Here is a 17025-nt window from a genome sequence, read left to right on the forward strand (position 1 = left end):
ACAACCTGATACTTTGGATTCAAAATCAGAATGGATACTTTGGATTCAAAATCAGGATGGATACTTTTGATTCAAAATCAGAATGGATACTTTTGATTCAAAATCAGAATGGATACTTTTGATTCAAAATCAGAATGGATACTTTGGATCCTTTCCAAAATATAAAGTTTGCATTTGAATAGCTACCCCCGCACGTCACAGGTATTATGCATATTAATGTAAACAAATGAATAAAAATAGACGTGTAAATTAAGTGATCGTCATGGCAATGCTGTGATTGGTTGGAGTCAGTCAGTTGACCCAGAAGGAACAGAATCATTGGCTGATACAAAACCAAGTGAAACTTCTTCTGAATGGTGGAGGTGATAATGATGAAGCAAGCTTTGTTACTCTTAAATGCTGGCTATATCATTACACCACTGATGAATAGACAGTCTTATTAGTAGTAGCAGAGGATACAATTACTACTGAAAGCTAATAGAACTTGGAAAGTGGAAACCGACCAGCACAGGCATAAAAGGAAAAAAAGGAAAATGAACATTTCTGGATGTCGTGGTAACAATTCAGAGACATTTCGGAACAAAAGCACTCCGACCACAGGACACGGCTCACTTGGTTACCGTTGCCATGGAAAAGGACCAAATCTCTCATCATTACCCTGACTTGGCCTCTTGTGGTTTTTTTTTCTTCAGTGAGACGCAAAGCAGCATTAGTCTGTAAGAGAGGAAAGGAGACTGGACCTGGGGCTTCAGGTGACCTGGCCACTGCTACAGAACTGCCCGAGTGCTGCTATTAGCTGCAGAAAGCAGCAAACTGTTAGTCTGGTCCCTGATCTGTTTGTTCTGTCATGCCAATTCCCGTAAAAAGCTGGTTAGACAACGTAAACAGATCTGGGACCAGGCACACCGAGAGGGACAGCTACTGTAAGTTGTACTGCCATAGGCCAACTATAGATGCGCAGTGAGCTACCAAGAGAGAACCCTTGTTCATCAGAGCCTACTGGAAGAGCAGCCTAGCCGTCCTCGGACTGCGGGGGATAAAATGATCACCACATGATTCTACACCACTTTGTTTTGATATCTTCCAGAAGCAATGAGGGAGTACAGAATATGAGCGACATAATACAATAGGGACGTTGGGGGATATTCAAAACATGGGCCTAGTAGTAGAATACGTGAGCAAAAGACATATGATATCAGACCTAGAGAGATGACGATCAGAAGCGCGTCCCTTCACCCTGCTAATGTGCTCAATCAGGTCAAACAGAGGAGATTTCATCAGCTGCTTGTCCCTGAAGGATGACCCCCCCCCTCTCTGACACTGCAGACTGGTACAGTGTGATACTCGATGAACAAAGAGTCTGTGTCAGTCAGGGGCTGGTCAGTCTGACAGTGATGAGAGAAGCAACAACAACAGCAGTAGAAGTCATTAGGCTGGTCCCAGATCTGTTTATGCTGTATATCTCCCTATGATCATTATCTCCTAGGATCATTGTTATGCATCACCATGACAGCAGGAGCTTTACAGCACAAACAGATCTGGGACCAGCCTAATAACTCCCTGATGTTGTTAAGACTAAAGAGTAAGGTAATGAGCATCCCTACTGGCTGTAAATGGGTATCCCATTCCAGTTCAGAGCTGTGGTATCATGTGCACATCCCTTACCTGTTACCAACTCTAAATGCTCAAGTTAAGGTAATATATATGTGTGGCCCTGTGTCTCACCAACTCTAAAATGGGTATGGGGAATTGAAGCATATCAGAACTTGTATCTAATGGCTCAATATTGCTTTGTAAAGGGTTAAAGTGGAACTAGAATTTGTGGTAATCTCTGAGAAACTAGCTCATGCTAATGAACCAAGAAGCTCAATTCCACCCCCACATTTTCTGAAGTAAATCCGCCCCAAAGACATGCCTGCAAATCCACACTCAGATTTATAACAGGAAAACTCCAGCAATCCTATCCTCACTGAAATGAGTTTGCAGCAAGTAGCTTTAAGAGAAAAGTTAGTAACGACGTTCTAGAATAGTCTATACTGCGCAGTAGGTAGACAGGTGAATAATACCCTACGTTAGAGACTTAAGGCTTGATTCAATCCGCAGCACTCTGTGTTGTAGCAAAAATAGACCCAGTTATACAGTTGAAGTCGGAAGTTTACATACACTTAGGTTGGAGTCATTAAAACTCGTTTTTCAACCACTCCACACATTTCTTGTTAACAAACTATAGTTTTGGCAAATTCCAGTGGGTCAGAAGTTTACATACACTAAGTTGACTGTGCCTTTAAACAGCTTGGAAAATTCCACAAAATGATGCCAATTAGCCTATCAGAAGCTTCTAAAGCCATGACATTATTTTGTGGAATTTTTCAAGCTGTTTAAAGGCACAGTCAACTTAGTGTATGTAAACTTCTGACCCACTGGAAGTGTGATACAGTGAAATAATCTGTCTGTAAACAATTGTTGGAAAAACTACTTGTGTCATGCACAAAGTAGATGTCCTAACCGACTTATAGTTTGTTAACATGAAATATGTGTGGTTGAAAAACGAGATTTAATGACTCCAACCTAAGTGTATGTAAACTTTCAACTTCAACTGTATAAACATATAAATACATACATACACACATATACATACACCACAGTTCAAAAGTTTGGGCTCACTTAGAAGTGTCCTTGTTTTTGAAAGAAACCACATTTTTTGTCCATTAAAATAACATCATATTGATCAGAAATGCAGTGTAGACATTGTTAATGTTGTAAATGACTATTGTAGCTAAGACAGGGAATTTTTACTACGATTACAAGTCTGGAATTGTGAAAAACTGAGTTTAAATGTATTTGGCTAAGGTGTATGTGAACTTCTGACTTAAACTGTATGTATGTATGTATGTATGTATGTATGTATGTATGTATGTATGTATGTATGTATGTATGTATGTATATACATATATTTGCAAAAACATATATGGGGGATTGGAAGTGATGCAGACAATTACATTGATGGAAGCCACAATCTATCTGCAATATTAAAGCTGATCTACCCCCTAAACAACCCCAAACAAGTAATGGAGAGTATAAACGTAGATTACACTCAATTATTAATGTAGGTTTGTCCATCTGAGTCCACCATGATTAAGTCATAATTAGTAATATAAACACGTAAAACTAAATCACGAGTACACGTCAGACAGCTGTGTTTCCCAGCTTTGCCATTTTGTTTAAACAGTCCATTTGAAGAGCAGGATGTTCAGCCAAGTTTCCCTCCTCTATTCATCACACTGGCTTTTCCTTTAACTCGCATCCCAGAAACAGCGAAAGCATCCCACTTCAAGGTAACTGACATCCAGCCAAAAGGCATGTCGAAAACTCCAATCTTAAAAAAGAGGCTAAAGGCTGAACAAATGCATTTGGTGGTTGAGTTTCCTGCTCAATATCCTCAGACTGCTCTAATTTCAGCAAAGGATTTTCTATCACCTCTCACTTCTGCGTCATTTCCTGACATGTACTAAAAAAAGTATTCAGCAGCTGTTAACATCTGAAAGCAGCCTCCATCACACATTCAGCAATAGGCTTGTTTCCCCAAGATCAAAGAAGATGACAGAGGGACATTACCATAGAATTAGCTTGTGTCCTCACTTCTCTGTACAAGGGTGGTACTAACTTCTTGACGATACACATAATAAAATCCCATATGAACTCTCCCACACAATCCACAAAGACCCGAACCACCCAGACACCCACATTCAGAAGAACTTGAATGAGAAGCCAGTGAAACAAGAGCAGATACTGACAAATCTCAATGTCTTGAGGTAAACGACTAAAGCAACACTGTTGACGTTGGATCACGTCCGGCTTGGTCAGCCGTTGACTTAAGAACCTCAGTCAGGAGGAACCTCCAGACTCGACTTGACTCTCCATACAGCACTCCAACACCCTGAGGACAGAATGTTGTTTATCCAGACAGAACTCACTGTTACTCTCCTCGGTCCTCCTTTACCTCAGCTGACCTGCATGATATAAATACCTGCATCTGAACTCTGGAAATGAGAGCACTCTGTTTAAAAAGCAGCTCAACCACGGCTCAGATGCTGCACTGCTCCACATAGCCTGCTCCACATAGCCTGCTCCACATTTAGCAATAATCAGGGACTGAGAGGATGTTGAAGGAATTTAAAAAAGAAGGCATCTAAAACTGTCTTGCTTTTGGTCTTCAGAGGCAGCATCTAACTCTGTCTCACTGTAGCCAGCTATACCAGCTGGAGTTGAGCTAGAACTGAGACGATGTTGAATCAATGTTAGATGCTTGGCATCCGTCGTGCTTCTTATACTGATAAAACATGTTGCAGAGAGTTATCAGAATGTGAGGTACGGAGTAGGACACAGTTGATTTAGGGTCAGTTTAGCATTTTTTCGATTACTAGATACCGGTTAGATAGGTACCTGCAGATCCCCAGAACTACATAATGGTTAGATACAGTTGAAGTCGGAAGTTTACATACACTTAGGTTGGAGTGATTAAAACTCGTTTTTCAACCATTCCACACATTTCTTGTTAAACTATAGTTTTGGCAAGTCAGTTAGGACATCTACTTTGTGCATGACACAAGTAATTTTTCCAACAATTGTTTACAGACAGATTATTTCACTTATAATTGACTGTATCACAATTCCAGTAGGTCAGAAGTTTACATACACTAAGTTGACTGTGCCATTAAGCAGCTTGGAAAATTCCAGAAATGATGTCATGGCTTTAGAAGCTTCTGATAGGCTAATTGACATCACTTGAGTCAATTGGATGTGTACCTGTGGATGTATTTCAAGGTCTACCTTCAAACTCAGTGCCTTTTTGATTGACATCATGGGGAAATCAAAAGAAATCAGCAAAGACCTCAGAAAAAGAATTGTAGACCTCCACAAGTCTGGTTCATCCTTGGGAGCAATTTCCAAACACCTGAAGGTACCACGTTCATCTGTACAAACAATAATACGCAAGTATAAACACCATGGGACCACGCAGCTGTCATACTGCTCAGGAGAGAGACGCGTTCTGTCTCCTAGAGATGAACGTACATTGGTGTGAAAAATGCAAGTCAATCCCAGAACAACAGCAAAGGACCTTGTGAAGATGCTGGTGGAAACAGGTACAAAATTATCTATATCCACAGTAAAACGAGTCCTATATCGACATAACCTGAAAGGCCGCTCAGCAAGGAAGAAGCCACTGCTCCAAAACCGCCATAAAAAAGCCAGACTATGGTTTCCAACTCCACATGGGGACAAAGATCGTACTTTTTGGAGAAATGTCATCTAGTCTGATGAAACAAAAATAGAACTGTTTGGCCATGATGATCATTGTTATGTCTAGAGGAAAAAAGAGTGAGGCTTGCAAGCCGAAGAACACCATCCCAACCGTGAAGCACGGGGGTGGCAGCATCATGTTGTGAGGGTCCTTTGCTGCAGGAGGGACTGGTGCTCTTCACAAAATAGATGGCATCATGAGGGAGGAAAATAATGTGGATATATTGAAGCAACATCAAGACATCAGTCAGGAAGTTAAAGCTTGGTCACAAATGGGTCTTCCAAATGGACAATGACCCCAAGCATACTTCCAAAGTTGTGGCAAAATGGCTTAAGGACAACAAAGTCAAGGTATTGGAGTGGCCATCACAAAGCCCTGACCTCAATCTTATAGAAAATTTGTGGGCAGAACTGAAAAAGTATGTGCGAGCAAGGAGGCCTACAAACCTGACTCCGTTACACCAGATCTGTCAGGAGAAATGGGCCAAAATGCACCCAACTTATTGAGGGAAGCTTGTGAAAGGCTACCTGAAACGTTTGACCCAAGTTAAACAATTTAAAGGCAATGCTACCGAATACTAATTGAGTGTATGTAAACTTCTGACCCACTGGGAATGTGATGAAAGAAATAAAAGCTGAAATAAATCATTCTCTCTACTATTATTCTGACATTTCACATTCTTAAAATAAAGTGGTGATCCTAACTGACCTAAGACAGGGAATTTTTACTAGGATTAAATGTCAGGAATTGTGAAAAACTGAGTTTAAATGTATTTGGCCAAGGTGTATGCTAACTTCCGACTTCAACTGTATTTACCGGCAGACAACTTTTATCAAGGGCGTTAGATACAGATACAGTCTCATGTAGTAGCCTGTGTTTTGGCTAAGATCCTCTATCGAAACACACAAAATATACAAACCGGCATAAATCTGGTACCTGATAGAGATCTGATGCATTCTCCTCATAAACCTGCATATAAATAAACTCTCTGGTACCCTTTTCACACTACCGTGCCAATTATAGCTGGGCTTGGGCTTGGTTCGGCTCAGTAGTGTGAGTAAGCTATGGATGAGAGACTGATTGGCTTGCTAAGACACCTTCAAAAGTACACAACAAGTATGGGGCCATCATGGCAGCCCTATGACGCTAAGCGTTTAGATAAAGCTCTGAGGGCTTCGTCTGACAACGGTGACCTGATGATGTCATCTCCTGTTTACTGCAGTCACTCTTAACTCATTGAGACAAGGTGACAAGGTGGGCTGTTTTTACGCAACACCAGCACCCAACAGGTCAATAGGGGAAAAGTAAGAAGGCCATTTTTGACCTGATGCCTGCCGGGTCATTTTGTCGAAAGACGCCCAATCACAGTAAACAAAAATAAAGTAAAGAGGCACATCAAAACAAGGTTAGCGCCACTAATCTAATTTTGCTAATGTGACTTAATTCTCTTCTGAGGACAAAGGGCCATTATCTTTACTATAACTTATTAGAAAAAGAAGTGAACTGGAAAATTAAAAGGAGTCGGCGAGACCAGGCAATAGCCAAATGATCATTACGCAACCTTCACAGAACACCAAGTATTACATTTCAAGTGAAAGTCCACTTTCATGTAGGCTTCCTTATCAGATGCTGAACCACTGATGTATAATATCTGCACAAAGCTAACATGGCTCTAGAGGGAGGCCATTTTACCTGCATATACACCTAAACATCTGTGCGGCCTGGAATTTCTATTTAGCAACACCAGTGTGCCTAGAAAAAATTTAAGGATTCTAGCTTTTCTTACCTCAAATATTTGTAATTGTGTATTTTTTTTACAAATTTACACCCACACTTGCTCCTTGTAAAAAATATCAGCGTAGATCCCTGCCTAAATGGCCACCTCAAATGTCTCTATACATCCTTTATGGGCTTATTCAGTGGAAAGACCATATAGACAGACCATATTTTTTTATTTGACCTTTATTTAGGGAGTCACATTGAGATTAAACATCTCTTTTACAAAACAGCCCTGTATATATTAAAATAAAAAACAACCCTGTATATATTACAAAAAACATTTAATAACAGCAATCACATTGAACTACATAGAGGTCCACAATCAATATAAATATATTGCACAAAGCTGACCCATATATTTACTCAACATGATTGAGAAATATGTGAGTTCCACACAACACATCTCTATATTACATATAAATGTTACTGTAGGTAATGTTGCACTCTCCTCAACTTCACTTTAGCACCTTTGGCTTTTAACTTTCGGGACATCTTGTCCTAAAAATAAATAAGATATATTTTTGCATCTGTTACGGATTTATTTCCAAACCCTCAGACAATATGTGTGTCTCTTTTCTCCTATGACCTTGCTAAGGCACCTGTGACAGAGTCTATCAGGGACTGAGAGTAAGGCGCAGACAGCCACCCACTGTTTCTCCTAAACAAGCCCGATCCTAACACCAGCCAACCATTTATTGGGTGTCGATTGGCTCACCAACTTGCACCTTAAAACCGAACGGGAAGTGTATGTCCTAGTTCCTGGCCGTAATCCTAGTCCTGTGATTTGGCAGTGCTGGATGTTTGTGCTGCTAAGCCAGTGAAACCCTCTCTATGTTAATCACAGCTGGGCTTTCGAGTTCCAAGCTGTCCCAATCTGTCCCAATCTCAGACCCTCAACTGGATTCTGGGCGTGGCCATTGAGTCCAGGAGTGTGTTCATGAAGGCACACAAATGGACTAACGAAAATGTGTTTTTCTAATGCACGAGCGTTGCAAAATCTATGTACACATACAGTACCAGTCAAAGTTTTGGGCCCACCTACTCATTTCAAGGGGTTTTATTTATTTTTACTATTTTCATTCCAGGTGAAGCTGGTTGAGAGAATACCAACAGTGTGCAAAGCTGTCATCAAGGCAAAGGGTGGCTACTTTGAAGAATCTCAAATGGAAAATATATTTTGATTTGTTTAACACTTTTTTGCTTACTACATGATTTCATATTTCATTTAACTAGGCAAGTCAGTTAAGAACAAATTCTTATTTTCATGACAGCCTAGGAACAGTGGATTAATTGCCTTGTTCAGGGGCAGAACGACAGATTTTTACCTTGTCAGCGCACGGATTCGATCTTGCAACCTTTTGTTGACTAGTCCAACGCTCTAACCACTAGGCTACTGCTGCCCCATATGTGTTATTTCATAGTTTTGATGTCTTCACTATTATTCTACAATGTAGAAAATAGTAAAAATAAAGAAAAACCCTTGAATGACTAGGTATGTCCAAACTTTTGACTGGTACTGCACATGTTATTCAATCATTTCATCCAAACTTCTCACGCCGATCAACGAGCGTCTGCATAGCCAGGCGCTAAAATAGAACTTGGTTATATTTTTGACACTTGACACACTGCAAGTCCCGCCTCTCCCATCTCCTCATTGGTTTTCACGAGCTTACACCCACATAGGTGATTGAAAGACGAACTGAGGTCCACACTCCAGGCCAGTTGGTGGTGGTAATGCACCTTAAAGTTGGTTGCCAACCGCCATATTAAGTCCAAAGAAGAAGAAGACTGAAGGAGGAGAGATTACTAGAAACTAACTAGGTTTCCCCTTTTATCTGTGGATTAATTGTCGGAGTAGAGAACACACAAATTCTACAAAAATCCTGAAAAAAATGACCTTGTGCATTATTTCAGGTAAAATAATAACCCAATGTTTATATCCCAGGACAAATTAAATGTCCATGAATGTTTCATGTGTTTCGACCTGTCCTCAAATTAATATAGTTGGTTCAGAGTTCATTTTGATATTTCAACCGCTGTGTCCTGAATACGTCTGGTGTGGATGGACAAAAATCTAAATGCGCGCGATGGCGCACGCACACGCATGCCCGGTTTAGTCGGCATGCAAGGCTCCATACCTTAATGCTCGGATCAGACCCAATAAACTCCAGGAAGCTAACAGTTGGATATATAGGCTGGGCTGGCATCATACTGCTCTCACATGCATGGCCAATCTTCTCTGACCAGTGAGGAAGGATGTGCTATAATAATATACAACAAAAGGAAAGGATCAAACTAAGTGTATTTACCTTCATCAGTATCAAGACAGAGAGACAAGGACAAATAGAGGACACAGCAGTGATGGTCAAATAACAGACTATGAAACCGAGAGAGAGTATAAGGATGGAGAGATAGAGGAACATAGGCAGTAGAGTGAAGAGATGCATAACTAGACAGACAGACAGACAGACAGACAGACAGACAGACAGACAGACAGACTGTGCCAACCACACTGTGCCAACCATGACATCACTACTGCCATCAAGGACAGCAACCACACGAGCCACTGCCTGTTCACCCCGCTATCATCCAGAAGGCGAGGTCAGTACAGGTGCATCAAAGCTGGAACCGAGAGACTGAAAAACAGCTTCTATCTCAAGGCCATCAGACTGTTAAACAGCCATCACTAACATTGAGTGGCTGCTGCCAACATACTGACTCAACTCTAGCCACTTTAATAATAAAAAATTGGATGTAATAAATGTATCACTAGTCACTTTAAACAATGCCACTTTATATAATGTTTACATACCCTACATTACTTATCTCATATGTATATACTGTACTCTATACCATCTACTGCATCTTGCCATCTTGATGTAATGTATCACTAGTCACTTTAAACAATGCCACTTTATATAATGTTTACATACCCTACATTACTCATTTCATATGTATATACTGTACTCTATACCATCTACTGCATCTTGCCTATGCCGTTCGGCCATCGCTCATCCATATATTTATATATACATATTCTGATTCATTCCTTTACACTTGTGTGTATAAGGTAGTTGTTGTGAAACAAGGTAGTTGTTGGGGAATTTTTTGATTACTTGTTAGATATTACTGCACGGTCGGAACTAGAAGCACAAGCATTTCGCTACACTCGCATTAACATCTGCTAACCATGTGTATGTGACCAATACAATTTGATTTGACACAGGGGGCCTATAGAGGCCCTGTGTGGGTCAAAGGTCATAGCCACACTTCCAATAAATATCTCACCTCCAACTCTCCTGATCAAACCATCTCTTTCACTCCCGTTTTACTATATTTCATACAAAATCATGTCTTTATTTTCCCCTTATTCCATTCTATCTCTATGTAGGCTACTAAGGAGCTTGATTGACTATTACATAAGAAGCTGCGAGGGCAGATAGAACAGTAATTTAAAACAAAATTAATCCATAGATCCTTGTTTTGACTTCTCTTATTAAATAATTCAGATTTAGGGAAGTCAATTGCATGAGGCCGCAGGATGCAAACGATAACAAGTTGGTAATGAATACTAATTGCATCCACAATCCGCATCCACAATGTTGTGCTTGTGTAACCACAGCTAATCTACAGCCCACACAGCCGGTAACATATTGGAGTACTCTCTCTGGGTATTGGATTTCTTTCACTGGATGACAAAAAACAGAAGCTTGTCATCCCTTGTCAAATATTCTTGTTATGCTGAACATCGCAATAGGCCAGAGGTGTCAGGTTTCAGGTCACCAATGAGTTGATGCACAGTGACATGTCATCCATCTTCATGACAACCCAAGACAGGGTCACGGGGTCAAATGGACAACCAGGAGACAGGTATTATGAAAAATAACTGTCATAGTGACCTTCAACACAATGACAAGTGACACCATCGCTCGAGGTGAGAAAACCCAGAGAGAGCGAGAAAGAGAAAGAACATTCTCCATTCTTTCCCATCTCACAAATCTTATTTCGGGACACTGAGTCCTTCCAAATCCTTCAGAGTTCAGGAAAGCTGACAGAGATAGCAACTCCCCTAAAGAAAAGTTACTCAGAAAACTAATTTGGTGTAAAATTGGTGTGGCTATCAAGTTAACCACTGCTTGCCTGGAGGCCTTTCAGTCACTCTTCATGGAGAGGAAGTGGGCCAGGGAATTTACTCTTAGTTTAGGGTGGATTTCAGAACTGCTAGTAGGAAGTTTGGGGTTACGGGTTGGTTTCAACCAGTTTATTTTAAAACAACAAACGCCATAGATATGAATGTTGAGCGCTAAGACATATGTAAAATATGTAGGCAGGATTCTTTTTGGACAACAGATTTCCGTATTCACGTGGTGGTTATGATGGTTACGTGCTCCAAACTCTCAGCCCACAATTATGTTTTGTCTCTCACTGGATTTGGATTTGGATTTTGTCTCTCGTTGCAGTGTGGGAATTTATGTTAAAGCTTGAGGCATGTTTTTTTATTCCTTTAAAAGCTAACACAATACACAAATAAAATCAAGAATAGCTGCAAAACATATCATGAGAACGATGCCAAGCCAGCATGGTGACAAACCTAGTAATCTAGTTTCCTCAGGGAGAATTCCACTATGGAACTCTACATAAAAAAAGAGGCAGAGCTGTAGCCTACATGAAATTGAGCTTCCCAAAAGGACCGTTTTTGCGTGCACGGCTGGTTTGAGGCCAAGCGCCTTAGAGCCTAGGTGTCAGGCAAATTGGATGCCTGGTGCACCAGGTGCAGTCAGCAGATCTGGGATCAGGAGGGAGATGGTGCAAGACAACCAGTGGGAATAGAGCTCTTCAGTAGAGGATTAATGTGTACTGCTATACTGCACAGCTTAAGGGGAACGGTCTCAGCCCAATATGCTTGCTTTCAGCAATAATGCCTCAGTGATGTGACTGCCGTCTGCTCTCCCCCTCTCCCTAGACTATCTTTCTATCCTTCTACCAAGAGACAGACCATATAGAGTGAATGATGGTGTGTGTCTGTGTGAAAGATAGAGATACTGTAGTAGAGAGAGAAATTTGTCCTGTCCTACCTACCCACTGCATTTCAAAGGGAGAGTTTACTCACTGCAGAGAGAGAGAGAGAGTGAACGCCCACACAGTCCCTCAGCACCACAGTAGCCTTAGAAAGCTGGCACTCTCTGTACCCCAACACAGCAGGCAGGGAGACTGCTCACTTTAATTAATTGTTTTATTTTTATTGAACCTGTATTTAATTAGGCAAGTCAGTTAAGAACAAATTCTTATTTACAATGACGGCCTACAACGGCCAAACCCTAACCCGGGTGACGCTGGGCCAATTGTGCACCACCCTATGGGACTCCCAAGGTTGTGATACAGCCTGGAATCGAACCAGGGTCTGTAGTGAAGCCTCTAGCACTGAGATGCAGTGCCTTAGACCGCTGCACCACTCGGGAGCCCCAAAACTACTACACCCTCTGAGACAGACGCCTGTTCTTTCTACTGGTGTCATTTCAGAGCCTGACAGTTCTAGTATCTTCCTTTCCTTGTCTCCTTTCCTCAAGGATCTGAATGTGATTGAGAGGTGTTCACAATAAGATGGAGATATATCCGGTGCTTCTACATATCGGTGCTCATGAAGGAAAGAAGGACAGAAAAGACAAGTTGTAGAGGTACAGGAGGTGTTCCAGCCGTTGTAGATGTACAGTGGGTGTTCCAGCCGTTGTAGGTACAGTGGGTGTTCCAGCCGTTGTAGAGGTACAGTGGGTGTTCCAGCCGTTGTAGAGGTACAGTGGGTGTTCCAGCCGTTGTAGATGTACAGTGGGTGTTCCAGCCGTTGTAGATGTACAGTGGGTGTTCCAGCCGTTGTAGAGGTACAGTGGGTGTTCCAGCCGTTGTAGAGGTACAGTGGGTGTTCCAGCCGTTGTAGATGTACAGTGGGTGTTCCAGCTGTTGTAGAGGTACAGTGGGTGTTCCAGCCGTTGTCGTGGTACAGTGGGTGTTCCAGCCGTTGTCGTGGTACAGTGGGTGTTCCAGCCGTTGTAGATGTACAGTGGGTGTTCCAGCCGTTGTAGAGGTACAGTGGGTGTTCCAGCCGTTGTCGTGGTACAGTGGGTGTTCCAGCCGTTGTCGTGGTACAGTGGGTGTTCCAGCCGTTGTAGAGGTACAGGAGGTGTTCCAGCCGTTGTAGATGTACAGTGGGTGTTCCAGCCGTTGTAGAGGTACAAGAGGTGTTCCAGCCGTTGTAGGTACAGTGGGTGTTCCAGCCGTTGTCGTGGTACAGGAGGTGTTCCAGCCGTTGTCGTGGTAAAATGGTGAGCGGCGGTCAGACAGACTTCACTGTTAAGTGGAACCATGTGATCTGGTTTGGAACTATAATGAGAGCCTAGTCATTTTCCATCCTTCTAGGGCTCAAAAGCAACCAGTGACCCAAATTGTTTACGGTCCACATAGAGTCTGACTGGGATGGAAGTGAAACGGTCCACATAGAGTCTGACTGGGATGGAAGTGAAACGGTCCACATAGAGTCTGACTGGGATGGAAGTGAAACGGTCCACACAGAGTCTGACTGGGATGGAAGTGAAACGGTCCACATAGAGTCTGACTGGGATGGAAGTGAAACGGTCCACACAGAGTCTGACTGGGATGGAAGTGAAACGGTCCACATAGAGTCTGACTGGGATGGAAGTGAAACGGTCCACATAGAGTCTGACTGGGATGGAAGTGAAACGGTTCACACAGAGTCTGACTGGGATGGAAGTGAAACGGTCCACATAGAGTCTGACTGGGATGGAAGTGAAACGGTTCACACAGAGTCTGACTGGGATGGAAGTGAAACGGTCCACATAGAGTCTGACTGGGATGGAAGTGAAACGGTTCAATCTGATTTGAGAGCTACTATTACTGCATTTACATACTAGTCCCTCAGTACTAGAAGAGTCTTGTAATCTACTTCAGAATATTGCAGTAGAGTAGTTCTTCATTGGTCTAATAGCTGATCAACTTAATCACATACTCTGATGAGGAAACTCAATGCTGAGGCATGCTTGAGGGTAAATCTTAGCCTGGGTAAACCAGACTGAATGCTGAGTGAAACAATGGTGGCAGAGCATTCCGTCTGGTTAAACCAAGCTAGGCTAGCTAGACTAAATCCCAGCCTCAGGTAAAGCACATTGACCCATCTTTGAAACCATGCAGTGTCGTTGTGGCAAATTATACATGTTTAATGACAACGGGGTGTGTGTGTGTGTGTGTGTGTGTGTGTGTGTGTGTGTGTGTGTGTGTGTGTGTGTGTGTGTGTGTGTGTGAGAGAGAGAGTCTGTGTGTGGATGATTACCTGTAGTTATTCATAGATTGCACTTCACTTCAACAAATTAGGTTATCTAAATTAAGTCTCAGGCCAGTGATTACATAAGTTCCCGAATATATTTCCCCAGACATGCAACTGTCGGCCAGGTCATGAACCAGCACTCCTAATTTCAGAGTGAGAGTGGCTCATTGTTTCAAACCCAATCCCAAATCCTGACAGATTAGGAAGCTACTCAACAGGGTGCTTACTAAGACTCCATTGATTTGAAACCATTCAGAAAGTAGTTGTAGCAAAATGTAGACGTATAATGACAACGGTAATCGCAAATTTCCCTCAATTAGAAATGGACTTAAAGTGGATAAAGTAGGATCACCTGATTGTGCCTGTTAAATGACTTGGCAGACCACTACTGTTTATCAAGCTTTTGTCTGTTGATGTGGAATGTCCAGATTGTTATGGATATGGTTATTAAATCCCTCGGTTTCCTAGAAAGCTGGGGATCACAACTGAATGAATGGGACCGTAATTAAAAGGGCAACACACTCTATAATCTACAGATGGCACCACACTCCATAATTAAAAAGGGCAACATACTTCCGTAGTGTCTAAACGTTACCCATCAGGACAGCGCCCAGACTTAAGGCATGTTTCATTGAAGAATCCCAATGACCGAAGGGTCGTAGACTTCGGCTCCGAATGTCGGCTTGTCTCGAGGAAAAATGCTGTGTTCACAAAGAGCAGAAAAAGAAACCTTGCCGAAGACCAAAACTAACAAAAACGTCACAAAAATGGCGTCATAATATATAGGATGGGAAGCATGCGAACGCCTTTAGCCTGACCTGGGACGGCAGGTAGCCTGGTAGTTAGAGCGTTGGGCCAGTAACTGTAAAGGTTGCTGTATCGAATCCCCGAGCTGACAAGGTAAAAATCTGTTGTTCTGAGTAAGGCAGTTAACCCACTGTTCCCTGGGTGCTGAAGACATGGATGTTGATTATGGCAGCCCCCCCCCCCACCTCTCTCATTCAGAGGGGTTGGGTTAAATGCAGAAGACACATTTCAGTTGAATACATTCAGTTGTACAACTGACTAAGCTCTACGAAGGTCAGAGAAACAAAAGATTACGACTGATATAGCTAGCTTGTAGAGAACAACCAAACAGGTTTATCTAATGACTAGTGTCTCTAGCCCACAGACACATTTAGCTCACTGTCAATCTAGTGCACTTTCACAGACACATTTAGCTCACTGTCAATCTAGTGCACTTTCACAGACACATTTAGCTCACTGTCAATCTAGTGCACTTTCACAGACACATTTAGCTCACTGTCAGTCTAGTGCACTTTCACAGACACATTTAGCTCACTGTCAATCTCGTGCACTTTCACAGACACATTTAGCTCACTGTCAATCTAGTGCACTTTCACAGACACATTTAGCTCACTGTCAATCTAGTGCACTTTCACAGACAGATTTAGCTCACTGTCAATCTAGTGCACTTTCACAGACACATTTAGCTCACTGTCAATCTAGTGCACTTTCACAGACACAGTTAGCTCACTGTCAATCTAGTGCACTTTCACAGACACATTTAGCTCACTGTCAATCTAGTGCACTTTCACAGACACATTTAGCTCACTCTCAGTCTCGTGCACTTTCACTTGACCCTGGTGGGTGAGTGAGAGCTGCAATATGTTCAGTGTGTGTGTATGTTGGGATTCAAAACATAACCCCAGAATGCATGCCTGTGAGCCTGATCCTTTTATTTAATATATATATATATATATATTCTTTTTTTTAAGAAACGTCTCCACTTTACAGTCATACTAATGGCTAAATCGTTAATTTACATAAACCTTCATTATATTGCAGTACAAGCATTAATGCGGCATCTTTTCAATTCAGGCTTGAGTAACATCATTTGAATCCTCCATCTCATCCCTGCTGTCGATCAGTATTTCCATTCATCATCCCCTCAAGTCATACAGACACACACGCACACACGCGCACACACACACACACACACACACACACACACACACACACACATGTCATACATGCTGCGTCTGAGTCATAGGGACCATTGCTGAGTCACTGGAGAGGCCTGGGATATTCCCAATGCACCCAGCACTAGTATCCATAGGTAACAACATTGCTCCTGAGTCTCAAACGAAAAGGGTGCTGATCGCATTGATTCAAAAGCAGGAAAATAATTATCTCCCACCATCTCTTTACAGCATGATATTTGTTTCATTCATAACATAATGCAGAAGGTAACGTTGAACAAAGAACCACATTCAACAGAGTGAACGGTCGGTTAACCAATATTCAGTCCCTGCGGTGATTTAGAGAAATATCTGACATTAACAAATATGACTAATTCATCTAGTTTACGATGAATGTCCCCGGGATATCTTTAGCAAATCCAAACATTCTGCCCGTGCACATTCTGAGGAACGTGCACGAGCATGAAGACTTCATTATAGTCTATTTTGCAGGATATCGGGGCGTTTGCGCGTCCTTGTGAGATTCTAAATTGTCCTCGATTGAACCGAGAGAGGCAAGCTAGGTCATACACGCAACAAGGTCGAGCTCCACAGTTCAATAAACGTACGTTATCCAATCAAGCGGAAGG

General features: G+C 42.1%; 1 protein-coding gene across 7 annotated transcripts in view; it reads right to left on the reverse strand.

Annotated features, from left to right (window-relative positions):
- The window catches only part of LOC106584644 (microtubule-associated protein 1B-like), an 83549-nt gene that overhangs the window by 22704 nt on the left and 43820 nt on the right, over positions 1-17025 (reverse strand). The window lies entirely within an intron of this gene.

Source organism: Salmo salar, chromosome ssa23 (assembly GCF_905237065.1).
Source record: "Salmo salar chromosome ssa23, Ssal_v3.1, whole genome shotgun sequence".
Classification (NCBI taxonomy): Eukaryota; Metazoa; Chordata; class Actinopteri; order Salmoniformes; family Salmonidae; genus Salmo; species Salmo salar.